At 44.9% G+C, this 19,280-nt stretch overlaps 1 protein-coding gene across 1 annotated transcript in view; it reads right to left on the bottom strand.

Annotated features, from left to right (window-relative positions):
• Positions 1 to 19,280, bottom strand: part of LOC124778726 (serine-rich adhesin for platelets) — a 493,495-nt gene that overhangs the window by 451,390 nt on the left and 22,825 nt on the right. The gene's annotated exons all lie outside the window — the stretch shown is intronic.

Genomic DNA, 19,280 nt, shown 5'->3' with positions numbered 1-19,280 from the left:
TACTAGTTTCCTGCTTGACACAGTCAAGTCATTTAAATATTCAGATGTAGCTTTGGCCGGTCGGTGTGGCCGAGCGGTTCTAGGCGCTTCAATCTGGAACCGCGCGACCGCTACGGTCGCAGGTTCGAATCCTGCCTCGGGCATGGATGTGTGTGATGTCCTTAGGTTAGTTAGGTTTAAGTAGTTCTACGTTCTAGGGGACTGATGACCTCAGATGTTAAGTCCCATAGTGCTCAGAGCCATTTGAACCATTTGATGTAACGTTGCAAAGCGATATGAAATGGAACGAGCGTGGCAGGAAAGCCGGATGGTCGAGTTCGGTTCGCTGGGAGAATTTTAGGAAAGAGTGGTTCACCTGAGAAGGAGCAAGCATATACGACGCTGGTAAGACCTAGTCTTGGGTACTGCTCGAGTGTTTGGGATCCTTACCAGGTCGGATTGAAGGCAGACATCGGAGCAATTCAGAGACGAGCTGCTAGATTTGATACTGCTAAATTCGAACACGGAAATGCTTGAGATGCTTCGGGAAATCAAATGGGGATCCCTGGAGGGAAGGCGACGATCTTTTCGAGAAACACTACTGAGAAAATTTAGAGAACCGGGATTTGAAGCTGACTGCTTAACTGTACTACCGCCGTCGACATACATTTCGCGTAAGGACCAGGAAGATAAGGTTGGAGAAATTATAGGTTCATACGGAGGTATATAGACAGTCGTTTTTCCCTCGCTCTATTTGCGAGATATGGGAGACATGATATTGCGTGAAGAGTTTGACAGAGCACTGAAAGACCTGAGTCGAAACAAGGCCCCGGGAGTAGACAACATTCCATTAGAACTACTGACAGCCTTGGGAGAGACAGTCCTGACAAAACTCTACCATCTGGTGAGCAGGATGTATGAGACAGGCAAAATACCCTCAGACTTCAAGGAGAATATAATAATTCCAATCCGAAAGAAAGCAGGTGTTGACAGATGTGAAAGTGGTTAGACACTAGACTCGCATTCGGGAGGACGACGGTTCAATCCCGCGTCCGGCCATCCTGATTTAGGTTTTCCGTAATTTCCCTAAATCGCTCCAGGCAAATGCCGGGATGGTTCCTTTCAAAGGGCACGGCCGACTTCCTTCCCCGTCCTTCCCTAATCCGATGAGACCGATGACCTCGCTGTCTGGTCTCCTTCCCCAAAACAACCAACCAACAGATGTGAAAATTACCGAACTATCAGTTTAATAAATCACAGCTGCAAAATACTAACGCGAATTCTTTACAGACGAATGGAACAACTGGTAGAAGCCGACCTCGGAGAAGATCAGTTTCGATTCCATAGAAATGGTAGAACACGTGAAGCAATACTGACCCTACGACTTATCTTAGAAGAAAGATTAAGGAAAGGCAAACCTAAGTTTATAGCATTTGTAGACTTAGAGAAAGCTTTTGAGAATGCTGATTGGAATACTCTCTTTCAAATTCTGAAGGTGGCAGGGGTAAAATACAGGGAGCGAAAGGCTATTTACGATTTGTACAGAAAGCAGATGGCAGTTATATGAGTCGAGGGACATGAAAGGAAAGCAGTGGTTGGGAAAGGAGTGAGACGGGGTTGTAGCCTCTCCCCGATGTTATTCAATCGGTATACTGAGCAAGCAGTAAAGGAAACAAAAGAAAAATTCGGAGTAGGTATTAAAATCCATGGAGAAGAAATAAAAACTTTGAGGTTCGCCGATGACATTGTAATTCTGTCAGAGACAGCAGAGGACTTGGAAGAGCAGCTGAACGGAATGGACAGTGTCTTGAAAGGAAGACATAAGATGAACATCAATAAAAGCAAAACAAGGATAATGGAATGTAGTCAAATTAAGTCGGGTGATGCTGAGGGAATTAGATTAGGAAGTGAGACACTTAAAGAAGTAAAACAGTTTTACTATTTGGGGAGCAAAATAACTGATGATGGTCGAAGTAGACAGGATATAAAATGCAGACTGGCAATGGCAAGGAAAGCGTTTCTGAAGAAGAGAAATTTGTTAACATCGAGTATAGATTTAAGTGTCAGGAAGTCGTTGTATGGAGTGTAGCCATGTATGGAAGTGAAGCATGGACGATAAATAGTTTGGACAAGAAGAGAATAGAAGCTTTCGAAATGTGGTGCTACAGAAGAATGCTGAAGATTAGAGAGCAGATCACATAACTAATGAGGTATTGAATAGAATTGGGGAGAATAGGAGTTTCGGTTGGTAGGACATGTTGTGAGGCATCAAAAGATCACCAATTTAGCATTGGAGGGCAGCGTGGAGGGTAAAAATCGTAGAGAGAGACCAAGAGATGAATGCACTAAGCAGATTCAGAAGGATGTAGGTTGCAGTAGGTACTGGGGGATGAAAAAGCTCGCACAGGATAGAGTAGCATGGAGAGCTGCATCAAACCAGTCTCAGGACTGAAGACCACAACAAGAACAACTATTTGCGAGTGACACAAGAAAGGAAATGACTAGTAGTGGTGCAGGGTACCCTCCGCCACGGACCGTACGGTGGCTTGCCGAGTATATATGTATAGATGTAGAGACAGTGAGTGAGAAGCGAGAGCAACTGCAGTGTGCAGCTGGGCGGCGCGGCACACAGTGCACAGTGGCCGGCCACGACCGCTCCCCACAGTGCAGCCGCCGGGCCCTCGCCGCAGGGGTGCAGCCGTCGGCTGGCACAAAGAGGGCTGAGGGAACGGGTTGGGCGCCTGCAGAGGCCGCGCGAACTCTAATCCTGTTAAGGGGATACGGAATCACCTATCCCCGCAATGTTAATATATGCCTACTATAGGGAACATTTTCTCACAAACTACTGGAGACAGAGAGGTAAAAATTTTACTGTATGTGCATTCATATGTTACAACAATACTGAAACAACAGTTTATTGTCAAAGTATTTTCTTACAGAGATATTGTACATTTATTTTTAAGTTAATTTTTTCCATCGCTTTTTACTAGACTATCACCCCTAAGTCTTTTGTAAATCAAGTAATTAAAAAATCGTTGTTTCAGTATGTAATAGGGACCTATGTCACTACGTCATAAAAATTTCAGACTTCTAGGTTGACCAGTACCTGAGATAATGTTCCTAGATGAAGTAAAAAGTAAACTTACGGGAAACGGAGAAAGAAGATTAAAACATTCCTGATCCGTAGCTAATACCCCCTTCACAGTCTTCATAATCATCTTCAAGTCTTCTTTTGGCACCCCTCTGCACCTGTCTTGCTTTTTTCACTAATGTCTTGATTATATTAACAGCATGCCTTAGTCTGTGCTGATCTAAAAAGAACATAGCACGTACCGTACGGGAACCAACACACATACCCAACTTTTGAAGGACCTGGCATTTAGTTATATTTCCAAGATTGAAGGTTGCCACAGCATCATACACACCAAAATGTAGTGTATTAATTCCGACAAACATTGTTTTTGGGAGACGATGCCATATCACACTATTCAAGCACTCGTTGGGGTTCTGCGTTTTTCCGTGAAGACATTTCATCAGAAGACTTCTGTCAGCCAGATCTCTGAAAATGGGCTTTATTTCTGCCATGATGGCTGATGGTAGACTGTGGTGGTGAATGTATTTCTCTCCTGTTGTTAGTCCCCTATTGTATTTACACCAGCTGTTTTCACCTTTGGGGCACAAACCATGTTGTGGATGCTCATCCGTGGATGCGGTGTGGAAATATAAAGCCCATATAGCTCTCCTCATTTCTTCAAGATTGCCTGTATTTTGCCTGATTGCAAGGCCATAGCAGTTCTGAATGTGGTCTATTATGGAATCAGTCAATCTTCCTCTGCCATCCAAGGTTTTCCCATCATCTAGTTTTTTCCCTTTCATAACTGATTTTAACCTTCTCAGCCTGGCACCCATTCTCTTCTGCACATGTCCTATACATTCAAGTTTGCTTATATTTACACTGTTCCCATATGGTTTGCTTTCCAAAACTTCTTTGAATGCTTTAGAGTCACCATCTCCCAGATATTTGACATAGCGAACATTATACCACTGTGAAGAGCGATGAAAAATTTTCTTCACCCCAGCAACCTCCATGCCACCACTACTACCATAATAATTAGCAATACAGTCATCACTGTGTTCATTTTTCAGCCTGCCTGTGCACCTACAGTATTTAGACATTATTGCAACATCAATAACCTTGCCAGTATCAACACTAGTTGCTGTTACAACACCATTGTTGGAGGTGTGGCCCCTTTTCTGCCACGTGCCATCAAACGCCACTGTGAGGTCACGACTGCCGTCATTTTCTTCCACTGCTTCTTCCACAGCAACCTGCATTGACTTCTGTGCTACATCTTCAACTGCAGATCCTAGTACATAATTGTAAGCTTCAAACTTTGAAGGTGCACTTGGAAGATTTAGAACACCACATAGCATATCACCAGCTGCTTTGCCCTTACCAATTGCTCGCAATCCATAAACTAACCTAATATTTACACTATAAAGTTCAGTTTTCTTGTATCCATTATTTACAGTTACTGAAACCGAACTTGGAAACTTACAGCTGTATTTACAAACACTGCATATTAAATTAAACTGGGCAGCCAGGCCAACATGGGATTCTACTTTCAGAGAAACGTTTCCATGACATTTTTTGCAGCACAAACTGTTTTCAAGAGCTTCACACAATATATTCGTATCAATGAGTTCAAAAACTTCATTCCCTCTATCAAGTAAATTATATTTCTCTTCCAAATCTCTTAGTTTTTTATGAGAAGCACTGTTTTCATTTGGTGTAAGTTCGTTCGGCAAATCAGTAATAAGTGGATTCACATTTTCCAACAGTGATGATGATGAACTGCTTTGCTTTGCTAATGAATCATTATTTCTTTTCTTTTGCCAGTTCACACGCTTTTTAAATACTTTTGCTTTAGCTCTAGGCATTTTCACTGCGAAAAATGAAGCACTAAATACGAAATAACTCAACAACAACTACTTTCTTATATCACACTGTTTACAAAACAGTCCCGCCACAAAGTCAAAGAGTAACTTGAGGAAACCAGAGAGAAACATTTTCGGGCAACTAGTGTATAAATAGTCGCTGGAAACCGGGATATTTGAATTCATGTCACTTTAAAGGTACTGCCAAAAAGTTCATGGTCAGCCACGAGAGACGTGTATAACTAAAGCGCAATACCCGATCTCACAAATATATAAAAATGAAATAGTTATAATTGTAGTACAGCTATGTATGATACGTCATTTTAAAGAGGAAACATGGCAGAATATAATACGCCAATAAAAAAAAATTCGATTTTTTAACCCAAAATCCGATTCCGTATCCCCTTAAACCGCAGCCCGGCGCACGCACCGCACCGCACCGCGGCGGCTCCTGTGACGCAAGCCGGGCTGTGGGGCCCCGACCTGCCACGCAGCCCTCGCTCACACACACTCCACGCGTACGCCTGTTCTCCCTCTAGGCTTGGAACGGACAGTCCACGTGCATTTACGGCGTGACAGCTATAGAACTATACGAAATAAAATCGTCATAATTTCTGAACGGTTTGCGTTAGGACGTTGGCCGCGGGGCATGATGAGAATTAATATGCGCATGCACGGTTTGGTTTAGCGACGAATCCCACGTCCATTTTGATCGTTTCGTCAATAAGCAAAATTGGTGCATTTGAAGGACTGAGTATTGGCATTTCGCGATCGAGAAGTTTCTTCACTCTCAACGGGTGATTGTGCGGTGAACAGTGTCCAGTAACGGAATAATCGGTGCGGTATTCTTTGACGCCACAGTTACTACCGACCGGTAATTGAAGTATCTGGAAGATGACATCATCCCCATTATCCAAAGTAACCCTGATTTCAACAAGATGTGTGTTGTTTACATAGTTCCGCGTAGTCAGCGCGTACACCTTTCCCAGTAGAGCGCGCCCCGCTAAGCACAACAGCGCAGGCGCAGCGCTCGTCCGTCTCCGCACTACGAGATGGCGCTGCCATAGAGACGGACCAAATTCTGCTTCCGCCGATCCGCGTATTAATATGTAGCGCAGCCAATGAGATTGCTGCTTACGTAGAACCTTTTCTCCTCGCGGATCACACTCGCGCAGTGATACATGAACGCGCGAGGTATTATAACAAGTGTACAGACCTCCGATTAGTCAGTCTGCATTTGTCTGCATCAGTCTGCATTGGTCTGTACCAGTCTATAGTCAAGTTTCAGTCTGCGCCTAATAATATAACCCTATTCCTGTATGTAGCCATGAAGATAAATGTATAGATACTTTTGTCAAGTATCAGAGATGTATGTGAGACTAAGATTAACGTCCCAATACCAAAGGAACTTCAGATTGACAATTGTAAATAGCATCCAGAACCAAGTTAAGTAATTTTTATGCTTGTTATTATTTTAATAAATGTGTGTGAAAATTAATCAAGTTCTGTTTAAAATTGGTCACCGTCAATCTGCTACTCTAAGCGTGCAAGTGGCATTTCTATCGTCTGACCTAACGGCAGAAGATAAACACACCACGATAAGACCACGAGACATATTGCTGACACTCACCTACTTCGTTAGAGCGACAAGTCAAAAATCTGATGGTGTGTGTACTGAAGGTCTTACAGTACGTACACCACAATGTGGTTCATGCAAGACGGAACTCGACCCCTTCTTAGGAGGAGAGTTTTTGATGTCCTGGAGGAGTACTTTCGGGACCGTTTTATTGCTCTGGGATACCCAGAGGCTACTAACGTGGGCCTTGATTGGGCGCCATATTCTCCGGAGCTGAAGAATTGCGACTACTTTTTGTGGGGCTGTAGACAAGGTGTATAGCAATAGTCCCAAAACCATTGCTGAGCTGAAAACAGCCCTTCAGAAAGTCATCGATGTTCCGACACTTCAGCGGATCATGCAGAATTGCGCTATTTGTCTGCGCCACATCGTCTCCTGGTCGAAGCACTTTAAATCTCCCTACACGCATACCACCAGGTATTAAATGGATGTCAAGTAAGTTTGTCTGCCGAAGCTGTCACAAATTTGTAGCAAGTTGTTTGAAGTGCCGACATGGAGGCGAATTTTGGTGTCAAGTGATACAGGGGCGGAGGGCAGCGCGAAATAAAAAGGTTTGGCCAACTATTTGGATAAATAGGAGGAATGACAGAAGGGAGTGTGTTCTCAGTGCTTCATGGAGAACTGAGATTAACGTTCGAATACACGTTATTTTTTTTCCCCAATCTGAACCGCGTTTCAGTACCGTTTTTTGTTCCAAGTACCTTGACAATGACGGTAACACATGATTCTGTTCTAACAAGATATGTTCCTTATAATCCTACTTGATGGCAAAAGTGTTTATTCGCATAACCGGTTTCGGTTCCTCTTGAACCATCTTCAGATCCGAAATTTCGGTTACAGGAGTAACCCGTCCACACACAGCAACCTTCGCATGCTGCTGTGCGTGTGGACAGGTTACTCCTGTAACCGAAATTGCAGGTCTGAAGATGGTTCTAGAGGAACCGAAACCGGTCATGCGAATAAACATTTTTGCAATCAAGACGGATTATAAGTAACATTGTATAACCAGCGATTGCGGTATCCCATCACACATTATGTCTATTTTTGCAAAGTTTGCATATTTTACAAGACTCTGTGCATCAGTATTTGTAAAGCTGCACTGTTTGTGTCACTCTAAGATAAACACACACACACACACACACACACACACACACACACACTACACATCGTCACAACTTCAGCACCGGGAGATTAAGTTCCAATCAGGCATCTTTGTAGCGTGACCGCGCTTTTTTTATACGTCAGGCCGACAGGACATTTGAATTGCCAGCGCAAATAGCACTCCAAGAAGAACCTTGCAAGGAAACCAGCTACGCAGCTGTCACCCGGAAACATGCGGAGCCCCTCGCAGGCAGTCAGATGCTTCAACGCTTCTGGCGAACTACTGCAGGTGGAAGAGGCTATACTGTTTCTCTTCTTCGAGTCATCAGTATTCTGACTGGTTTGATTCGGCACGCCACGCGTTCCTCTCCTGTGCCAACCTCTTCATCTCAGAGTAGCACTGCAAAAGCGCTATAAGAAGCCCACAAAAGCAGAACCAAAAAATCTAGAAAGCCAATCAATAAAATCTTTCAACTGCCCCTGGAAAGGCATTTTTTTATTTGATTTATTCGCAGGACCAGTTTCAAGATACTGAATCACAATATGAAATAATGAAACATTAAGCACTCATCAACCCTAAAGTAGGTTTGAGGACCGCAATGCTTTACTAGGCATGATCCTACTGGAGATTCTGTGCCGTTGGTTTCCTTCCAACCACACAACGATCACTTCTAGCCTGTTATAGGGCGAGACTATAGATTAACGTAGACTCCAAACCATAGTGCGCCTTGCATTCTTCACATTAACAAGTGACTGGTTAGAGTAGTGACAAGTAACAAATCAAAAATTCTAGGATCGACTGAGGACTGGAGCCTGGATCTTGAGATTTATATTCAGAAGTTTTGCCACAAAGGCGCAGTATAGTAAAGGCGGATGGTCACAATTTAGACAATAAGATGTAGTTGAGTTTTACAGAACTTCTTTGTACAGCTGATGAGGAATGATGCCAACCCGCAACCGCTCACCGGTTCTTGTCGATGGCAGTCGACACAGGTCTCGTCCCCGATGACAATTATTGCAAGGAAGACGTCATCTTCTCATCCAGCGTGCCAAGAAGTTCACCGCACTTGTAAACATGATGCTGTTACAGTTCAGGAGTAAGCTGTTACCGAGCGAGGTGGCGCAGTGGTAGCACACTGGACTCGCGTTCGGGAGGACGACGGTTCAATCCCGTGTTCGGCCATCCTGATTTAGGTTTTCCGTGATTTCCCTAAATCGCTCCAGGCAAATGCCGGGATGGTTCCCTTGAAAAGGGCACGGCCGACTTCCATACCCATCCTCCCCTAATCTGATGAGACCGATGACCTCCCAGTTTGGTCTCCTCCCCCAAAACAACCCAACCCAGTCAGCTGTTGCGACATTCATCTTGCAGACACTTAGCAAAAATGTAGCCACATCAAGCACACTGGTGTGTCGAAGCAGATTGTTGCTATGTCATCCCGGTCTCTCGCCGGTTGTTCATCACAACAGTTTCAAAAGCTGCAACATTTTCTGGAGACACAACGGGATGTGTCTGACCTAGATGAGGGCATCATTGGTGACGGACGTCATAAAACTTGCGAGCTCCCTCATTCGTAGACATGCTGTGACAAACGTAAACCACCACACTAGAGTTTCATTCCATAGGTAATTCCAATTGGTGTCACGCACCGAGCGAAGCAGCGCAGTGCCAAGATACTAGAGATGGGCAAAACTGTTCTTTTCAGAGATCGGATCAGAACTGTTCACTCCCTAAAATGAACTAGCTCTTTTTCATGACTCGCCACTCATTCACAATAGAAAATAAATGGAAGGCACATTGTCCTTTAAACTTGGTTTATTCCAGTACTATACCTGTATTTTGATCTTATTTGATCCTATTTTGCAGTAACATAGATAATGAGTAATAATTTTGTATTGTTTATTGAAATTTCCACGATATGACAAAGTTTTTGATTATTGATTTATTTCGCACTATCGTGGTTTTTTGGGTGATCGGAAAATGTTGTAACTTGAGATTTACATTAACAGTATATTTGGCTATAATGTATTAAAATTTCATTAACCTCGTACAAATACATCACAAGCCATATATTTTTAAAGTGAACGTTTCCTTCCGAAGACGCCTAAAATCGCAAAATCCGTACCAGAATAAGAAAAAAAAATATAAATTTGACTGTAAGACTAAAGTGCTGCATATAGCCTTACGCAGAATAAAACAAGGAAAATATTGGTGTATCACATTTTGCGATACGTTTATCGGTTCGCTCGTAATTAAAGCGTAAATTCGAGTGTCCATAATAAAAATCCTATAGTAAGAGGAGTCGTCAGGAACCTAAACTGCTCAGTTTAAACAAATAAAAATAAAATAAAAATAAATGATGTGTACATAACATAATAATGTAATATACATAGCGGTATTACTACGAAGAACAATATCCAGTAGAGACAAACTCCGATGCAGAGGCGCTGAGTCAAGCAGGTCGAGCCCCGAACTGTATTACTGCGTGTGCTAAGACTGCAGAGACCAGAGTGACACCTGAGTTGCTTTGCTCAACGCTCTGGCTAGAGTCGAGAACGGTGGGATGAGGGTTGAGCGGGCGAGTTCTGTGGGTGGGGGGAGCGGTGAACTGGTGAGTTCCGTGGTTGGGGGGAGTGGTGAACGGCCACCAGTCACCCGCTCGGAGACAAATAATCCGTTCTCTTGCGAGTAGGTTGTTGCAAGTAGTTCTTATGTTCTCCGCTAGGAGGCTCTCTGTCCTGTTGCTCGCATCAGCTGCCCAGAGGGCAGGACGTGCGACTGAAACGATCGCCGACGGAGTGCGATGCTAAGCTGCGCCAGACACTGCATGCGGCAGAGGAAGCACAGAGACAGCGTGGCATATGTGAAACACAAAATCCAATGGGGCACTGCACAATGCAGCCAGCCAAGGAGGAAGCAGGGCAGAGGCCGGCGCTGGCTGTGTTGTGTGGCGTGCAGTGTGCTCTGACCAGCAGAGGCCCGGCTGATATGCTCCGTCTCTCTCTCTCTCTCTCTCTCTCTCTCTCTCTCTCTCTCTCTGCTGTGGGGAAACGTTTGGAGCTACCGTTCTTTTTTTCTGAATCACTGATTGTTCACTCCTTTGAAAGATTCAACTCTATGAATCAGTTCAGGAGCGGATCCCCCATCTCTACAAGATACTAGACTTACATTCATTACGCAGGCGCTTCAAATCCGCGTCCGACTTCTCTGTTATTTCGCAAAATCGCAATATGTCCATCTCTACTTGTCCGTCATAAATTGGCTCGTAGATAGTACCGAACATTTCTATCGTGCATCGTTACTGATGACGAGATATGGTGTCTTTACGCTGACATACGTAAAAGAAACGAACATTTGTACCCAAATAAAGTAGTAGTTCCCCGTACAAAGACCTGCGCGCATCCACAAATGATAATGTTATGGATCCGTTGGAACAGCGACGGTGTAATGTATTAAGAATTGCTCCCCCGAGGTGTAGCCATCACTGCTGACATTTATTGTCAAAAACTGACACATCTTGCATACGCAAACCAAGGACAACGACCAGGAAGACTTCGAGAAGTGGTGCTACTCGGCGATAACACAAGTTCGCATTCTGCTAGACTGCCAAAAAACACCACACGGGAGTTGGGTTGGGAAGTAATTCCGTTCCCACCGTATTCACCTGGTCTTGCGCCCTTAGATTTTCGCCTTTTCCGCTCTCTCCACAATCTCCTTTCCGAACGAAAATGGGCTGCGAACATGGCTCGACGAGTTCTTCGCCTCAAAACCACGTGATTTCTACAGTCGCGGAATCGAAAAGCTACGCCATCGTTGGCAGAATCTTGTAAACAGTAAAGGAGAATAAATTATTGAAGACTTAACGTTTCTGTTATACAGGGTGTTACAGAATATACACTCCTGGAAACTGAAATAAGAACACCGTGAATTCATTGTCCCAGGAAGGGGAAACTTTATTGACACATTCCTGGGGTCAGATACATCACATGATCACACTGACAGAACCACAGGCACATAGACACAGGCAACAGAGCATGCACAATGTCGGCACTAGTACAGTGTATATCCACCTTTCGCAGCAATGCAGGCTGCTATTCTCCCATGGAGACGATCGTAGAGATGCTGGATGTAGTCCTGTGGAACGGCTTGCCATGCCATTTCCACCTGGCGCCTCAGTTGGACCAGCGTTCGTGCTGGACGTGCAGACCGCGTGAGACGACGCTTCATCCAGTCCCAAACATGCTCAATGGGGGACAGATCCGGAGATCTTGCTGGCCAGGGTAGTTGACTTACACCTTCTAGAGCACGTTGGGTGGCACGGGATACATGCGGACGTGCATTGTCCTGTTGGAACAGCAAGTTCCCTTGCCGGTCTAGGAATGGTAGAACGATGGGTTCGATGACGGTTTGGATGTACCGTGCACTATTCAGTGTCCCCTCGACGATCACCAGTGGTGTACGGCCAGTGTAGGAGATCGCTCCCCACACCATGATGCCGGGTGTTGGCCCTGTGTGCCTCGGTCGTATGCAGTCCTGATTGTGGCGCTCACCTGCACGGCGCCAAACACGCATACGACCATCATTGGCACCAAGGCAGAAGCGACTCTCATCGCTGAAGACGACACGTCTCCATTCGTCCCTCCATTCACGCCTGTCGCGACACCACTGGAGGCGGGCTGCACGATGTTGGGGCGTGAGCGGAAGACGGCCTAACGGTGTGCGGGACCGTAGCCCAGCTTCATGGAGACGGTTGCGAATGGTCCTCGCCGATACCCCAGGAGCAACAGTGTCCCTAATTTGCTGGGAAGTGGCGGTGCGGTCCCCTACGGCACTGCGTAGGATCCTACGGTCTTGGCGTGCATCCGTGCGTCGCTGCGGTCCGGTCCCAGGTCGACGGGCACGTGCACCTTCCGCCGACCACTGGCGACAACATCGATGTACTGTGGAGACCTCACGCCCCACGTGTTGAGCAATTCGGCGGTACGTCCACCCGGCCTCCCGCATGCCCACTATACGCCCTCGCTCAAAGTCCGTCAACTGCACATACGGTTCACGTCCACGCTGTCGCGGCATGCTACCAGTGTTAAAGACTGCGATGGAGCTCCGTATGCCACGGCAAACTGGCTGACACTGACGGCGACGGTGCACAAATGCTGCGCAGCTAGCGCCATTCGACGGCGCTCGTATTGTGGGCGGCTGTGATACAATACGCCATTCTCCAGGGCTGCTTCAGCACATCACGGATTCCATGCGACGGAGGGTGGATGCATGTATCCTCGCTAACGGAGGACATTTTGAACATTTCCTGTAACAAAGTGTTTGAAGTCACGCTGGTACGTTCTGTTGCTGTGTGTTTCCATTCCATGATTAATCTGATTTGAAGAGAAGTAATAAAATGAGCTCTAACATGGAAAGTAAGCGATTCCGGACACATGTCCACATAACATCTTTTCATTATATGTGTGTGAGGAATGTTTCCTGAAAGTTTGTCCGAACCTTTTTGTAACACCCTGTATAACAGAAACGTTAAGTCTTCAATAATACACTCCTGGAAATGGAAAAAAGAACACATTGACACCGGTGTGTCAGACCTACCATACTTGCTCCGGACACTGCGAGAGGGCTGTACAAGCAATGATCACACGCACGGCACAGCGGACACACCAGGAACCGCGGTGTTGGCCGTCGAATGGCGCTAGCTGCGCAGCATTTGTGCACCGTCGCCGTCAGTGTCAGCCAGTTTGTTTCTTTGTGTGTGAGGAATGTTTCCTGAAAGTTTGGCCGTACCTTTTTGTAACACCCTGTATGTATCCCTCGTTTTTATTAAACCTAGCCTCAGCGATACAGATGGCCGTACCGTAGGTGCAACCACAACGGAGGGGTATCTGTTGAGAGGCCAGACAAACATGTGGTTCCTGAAGAGGGGCAGCAGCCTTTTCAGTAGTTGCAGGGGCAACAGTCTGGATGATTGACTGATCTGGCCTTGTAACATTAACCAAAACGGCCTTGCTGTGCTGGTACTGCGAACGGCTGACAGCAAGGGGAAACTAAAGCCGTAATTTTTCCCGAGGGAATGCAACTTTACTGTATGATTAAATGATGATGGCGTCCTCTTGGGTAAAATATTCCGGAGGTAAAATAGTCCCCCATTCGGATCTCCGGGCGGGGACTACTCAAGAGGACGTCGTTATAGGAGAAAGAAAACTGGCATTCTACGGATCGGAGCGTGGAATGTCAGATCCCTTAATCGGGCAGGTAGGTTAGAAAATTTAAAAAGGGAAATGGATAGGTTAAAGTTAGATATAGTGGGAATTAGTGAAGTTCGGTGGCAGGAGGAACAAGACTTTTGGTCAGGTGATTACAGGGTTATAAATACAAAATCAAATTGGGGTAATGCAGAAGTAGGTTTAATAATGAATAAAAAAATAGGAGTGCGGGTTAGCTACTACAAACAGCATAGTGAACGCATGATTGTGGCCAAGATAGACATGAAGGCCCACGTCTACTACAGTAGTACAAGTTCATATGCCAACTAGCTCTGCAAATGATGAAGAAATTGATGAAATGTATGACGAGATACAAGAAATTATTCAGGTACTGAAGGGAGACGAAAATTTAATAGTCATGGGTGACTGGAATTCGTCAGTAGGAAAAGGGAGAGAAGGAAACATAGTAGGTGAATATGGACTGGGGGGAAGAAATGAAAGAGGAAGCTGCCTTGTAGAATTTTGCACAGAACATAACTTAATCATAGCTAACACTTGGTTCAAGAATCATGAAAGAAGGTTGTATACCTGGAAGAATCCTGGAGATACTAAAAGGTATCAGATAGATAACATAATGGTAAGACAGAGATTTAGGAACCAGGTTTTAAATTGTAAGACATTTCCAGGGGCAGATGTGGATTCTGACCACAATCTATTGGTTATGAACTGCAGATTGAAACTGAAGAAAGTACAAAAAGGCGGGAATATAAGGAGATGGGACCTGGATAAATTGAAAGAACCAGAGGTTGTAGAGAGTTTCAGGGAGAGCATAAGGGAACAATTGACAGGAATGGGGGAAAGAAATACAGTAGAAGAAGAATGGGTAGCTCTGAGGGATGAAGTAGTGAAGGCAGCAGAAGATCAAGTAGGTAAAAAGACGAGGGCTAATAGAAATCCTTGGGTAACAGAAGAAATATTGAATTTAATTGATGAAAGGAGAAAATATAAAAATGCAGTAAATGAAGCAGGCAAAAATGAATACAAACGTCTCAAAAATGAGATCGACAGGGAGTGCAAAATGGCTAAGCAGGGATGGCTAGAGGACAAATGTAAGGATGTAGAGGCTTGTCTCACTAGGGGTAAGATAGATACTGCCTACAGGAAAATTAAAGAGACCTTTGGAGAGAAGAGAACCACTTGTATGAATATCAAGAGCTCAGATGGCAACCCAGTTCTAAGCAAAGAAGGGAAGGCAGAAAGGTGGAAGGAGTATATAGAGGGTATATACAAGGGCGATGTACTTGAGGACAATATTATGGAAATGGAAGAGGATGTAGATGAAGATGAAATGGGAGAAAAGATACTGCGTGAAGAGTTTGACAGAGCACTGAAAGACCTGAGTCGAACCAAGGCGCAGACAACATTCCATTAGAACTATTGATGGCCTTGGGAGAGCCAGTCATGACCGAACTCTACCATCTGGTGAGCAAGATGTATGAGACAGGCGAAATACCCACAGACTTCAAGAAGAATATAATAATTCCAATCCCAAAGAAAGCAGGTGTTGACAGATGTGAAAATTACCGAACTATCAGTTTAATAAAACACAGCTGCAAAATACTAACGCGAATTCTTTACAGACGAATGGAAAAAAATGGTAGAAGCGGACCTCGGGGAAATTCAGTTTGGATTCCGTAGAAATGTTGGAACACGTGAGGCAATACTAACCTTACGACTTATCTTAGAAGAAAGATTAAGAAAAGGCAAACCTACGTTTCTAGCATTTGTAGACTTAGAGAAAGCTTTTGACAACGTTAATTGGAATACTCCCTTTCAAATTCCAAAGGTGGCAGGGGTAAAATACAGGGAGCGAAAGGCTATTTACAATTTGTACAAAAACCAGATGGCAGTTATAAGAGTCGAGGGGCATGGAAGGGAAGCAGTGGTTGGGAAGGGAGTGATAGGGTTGTAGCCTCTCCCCGATGTTGTTCAATCTGTATATTGAGCAAGCAGTAAAGGAAACAAAAATTCGGAGTAGGTATTAAAATTCATGGAGAAGAAGTAAAAACTTTCAGGTTCGCCGATGACATTGTAATTCTGTCAGAGACAGCAAAGGACTTGGAAGAGCAGTTGAACGGAATGGACAGTGCCTTGAAAGGAGGATATAAGATGAACATCAACAAAAGCAAAACGAGGGTAATGGAATGTAGTCAAATTAAATCGGGTGATGCTGAGGGGATTAAATTAGGAAATGAGACACTTAAAGTAGTAAAGGAGTTTTGCTATTTAGGGAGTAAAATAACTGATGGTCGAAGTAGAGAGGATATAAAATGTAGACTGGCAATGGCAAGGAAATCGTTTCTGAAGAAGAGAAATTTGTTAACATCGAGTATAGATTTAAGTGTCAGGAAGTCGTTTCTGAAAGTATTTGTATGGAGTGTAGCCATGTATGGAAGTGAAACATGGACGATAACCAGTTTGGACAAGAAGAGAATAGAAGCTTTTGAAATGTGGTGCTACAGAAGAATGCTGAAGATAAGGTGGGTAGATCACGTAACTAATGAGGAGGTATTGAATAGGATTGGGGAGAAGAGAAGTTTGTGGCACAACTTGACTAGAAGAAGGGATCGGTTGGTAGGACATGTTCTAAGACATCAAGGGATCACAAATTTAGCACTGGAGGGCAGCGTGGAGGGTAAAAATCGTAGACGGAGACCAAGAGATCAATACACTAAGCAGATTCAGAAGGATGTAGGTTGCAGTAGGTACTGGGAGATGAAGAAGCTTGCACAGGATAGAGTAGCATGGAGAGCTGCATCAAACCAGTCTCAGGACTGAAGACCACAACAACAACAATGGAAAAACACTACGAAGTCATGGACCGGCCTAATACTTGATGTGAGCCAAACGGCTTATATGGACATATCATGTCGCTATGATAGCCTTTGAAATACGTGAATTCTAGTCCCAGTGGAAGAAGACCAGAAGGTAGACGGCAGATAAGGTGAGGAGAAGGAATGCACGAGTACTTGCTGCAGATCGGCATAGTGGGTGCCTGGCGGCAGAAGGAAACAGAATGGAGTGGAAGAAGAGCCTTGTAGACGCATACGGCGGATCCTATGGGCCTGATCGGGTATTATCACTTACTGTAATACTTTCGACGACCCCTATTAAACAATACGCAGCCGACTGTCCAGCTGGACCGGTCGCGGGGTTCAGCGACAGCAGGACTCCCCCGGCAAGATGCACACAGCAAGTGCCCGCGGGCCATATTTCTCGCGCTCAGCGCTGCCCATTGTCGGTGTGTCGCCACCGCCCGGCCGCACTGCGGCTTGTTTGGAGCGGACGATATGCCTGCGAGCCCGCAAACAAAGCGCGCCCACAATGGCGCAGTGGGAGTCTGGCGGCGCCAGCGCCGGGACGCCAGTCTCCGCCCTCTGCGACGGAAGTTGCCCGTGAGAACAGTCGCGCCGCTCCGGTCCCAGTCGGGGACCCAGGGGCCTCGCTAACGGCCGACACCGCTAGAGGTGGCCCACCACTTAACACAGTGGATTCACAGGTACCGAAGTTATTTCCGTATTGCAGCTCGTTTTGTGCAAAGGATGACGGCTCGTTTCAACTTGATCAGATTGAAGATTGTAACAGTGAGTATATGTGCCCTGGCATGCAACTATTGGAAACAGGCGCGGGTCGTATGGGTGCTTTTAGCCTGAAAAAATAAGTGAAGCAGGGAGAAATTTTGTGGTGTCACCGCTAGACACCACACTTGCTAGGTGGTAGCCTTTAAATCGACCGCGGTCCGTTAGTATACGTCGGACCCGCGTGTCACCACTATCAGTGATTGCAGACCGAGCGCCGCCACACGGCAGGTCTAGTCTAGAGAGACTCCCCAGCACTCGCCCCAGTTGTACAGCCGACTTTGCTAGCGATGGTTCACTGACTACATACGCTCTCATTTGCAGAGACGACAGTTTAGCATAGGCTTCAGCTACGTCATTTGCTACGACCTAGCAAGGCGCCATATTCAGTAATTATAATGAATTCTGAACAGATAATATTGTGACTCATGTACCGTCAAGAGCGACGTTCATCATTAATGGATTAAAGTTAAGTATCAAACTAGCTACATCCGCTTTCTGAATTCTGATTCCTTGTCATGTTCCAGACCTCACGTCAGTATAGTCCTTCCCTCCTCACGCCAGCCTGCGTGAGCTAAAACGCGTGCATTTCGGTCTCCACTAGTAACACGGTGTTGGCTCTTCTGTCAACACAACAAATTTCACGTATTGAGAGGGTATACGATGTTATTAAAAGTTATTACATTATTGTTTGCTGATGATCAAGTAGTCGTAGTACAAGATGGGGAGGATACTAACTACATGTGTAATCAACTAGCAGTAGCACACAAAACTTGGGGTTTTAAGATTTACCAAAAGACAGAATACTTCACTAATGATTCAGATGAGCTATACATTCAAGGAAAGAAAATCAAAAAGATAAACGCTTTCTGTAATTTGGGATCCATTTTAGAAATCGAGGGAAAATCAGAGTCAGAAATCAAAAAGAGAATTAGTAGCGGACGGAAGGTCATTGGGATGCTTAACTCAGTCTTATGGAGCAGGGATATAATGAGCAGAACTAAAAAATTAATATACAAATCCATATTAGAGAGTGTGGTTCTGTATGGAACGCAGACCTGGACAATTAACCCGAAGCACATTAAAAAATTACAAGCTCTAGAGTAGGACTTCTGGAGAAGATCGGCAACAATCTCCAGGAAAGAAAAGATAAGAAACACCGAAATCGTTCAAATGGCTCTGAGCGCTATGGGACTTAACATCTGGGGTCATCAGTCCCCTAGAACTTATAACTACTTAAACCTAACTAACCTAAGGACATCACACACATCCATGCCCGAGGCAGGATTCGAACCTGCGACCGTAGCAGTCCCCCGGTTCCAGACTGAGCGCCTAGAACCGCTAGACCACCGCGGCCGGCAAAACACCGAAATAATAAGGAGAATGGAAATAAAAGAAAGAATTTATGACGTAATGGACAGGAAGAAATAACAGTGGTACGGGCTTGTACGACGAATGGAGAAAACCAAAATACCAAAATTGATACTGGAGGGGGAACCGGAGGGGAGAAGAAGAAGAAGAGACCTATGAACACCTGGCTCCAAAATGTACAGCACACAATGAGGGGAATGGGCGCAGAGGAAGAGGTCACACAAGATCGAAACAGCTCGAGGAATATTTTGAAAATATAGTTTAATAACGTTTATTCTTTGTATTGTAATTTCCGAGTAAATTATTATGTTGGAGATAAGCCTCTGTAATGAGGAAAAGCTCAAAATAATAATAAATAAAAATCGAGTCAAATTAATAAACAACTAGACAGTAAGGGCTAATCCATCAGC

The sequence above is a fragment of the Schistocerca piceifrons genome, chromosome 1, assembly GCF_021461385.2.
Source record: "Schistocerca piceifrons isolate TAMUIC-IGC-003096 chromosome 1, iqSchPice1.1, whole genome shotgun sequence".
In the NCBI taxonomy this organism is placed as follows: domain Eukaryota; kingdom Metazoa; phylum Arthropoda; class Insecta; order Orthoptera; family Acrididae; genus Schistocerca; species Schistocerca piceifrons.
The sequence above is the reverse complement of the archived record's forward strand: the minus strand, read 5'-3'. Positions and strand labels throughout refer to the sequence as shown.